Source organism: Panthera onca, chromosome D3 (assembly GCF_046562875.1).
Source record: "Panthera onca isolate mPanOnc1 chromosome D3, mPanOnc1 haplotype 2, whole genome shotgun sequence".
NCBI classification, from domain to species: Eukaryota; Metazoa; Chordata; class Mammalia; order Carnivora; family Felidae; genus Panthera; species Panthera onca.
Window position 1 is genome coordinate 5,048,920 of NC_138350.1, and position 246 is coordinate 5,049,165.

Here is a 246-nt window from a genome sequence, read left to right on the forward strand (position 1 = left end):
CCGGAGCTATGGCAACCACCAATCGGCCGCGGGCCTGGAGGAGCGGCGGGCGGTGATTGGGTGGAATGCAGCAGAGAGCCCGCCCCCAACCCGGGGCTGCTGTATCCCGGCCCCGCCCACGGGCCCTGCGCCTTTAAATCTCGATCCTGAAAAAGTAGGAGTCTGCGTCCCGTTTAAGAGAGTTCAGCCACGCACGCAAAAGCGAGCCTACCTACAGACACTGGCTTCTAAACAAGCTCCTTAATA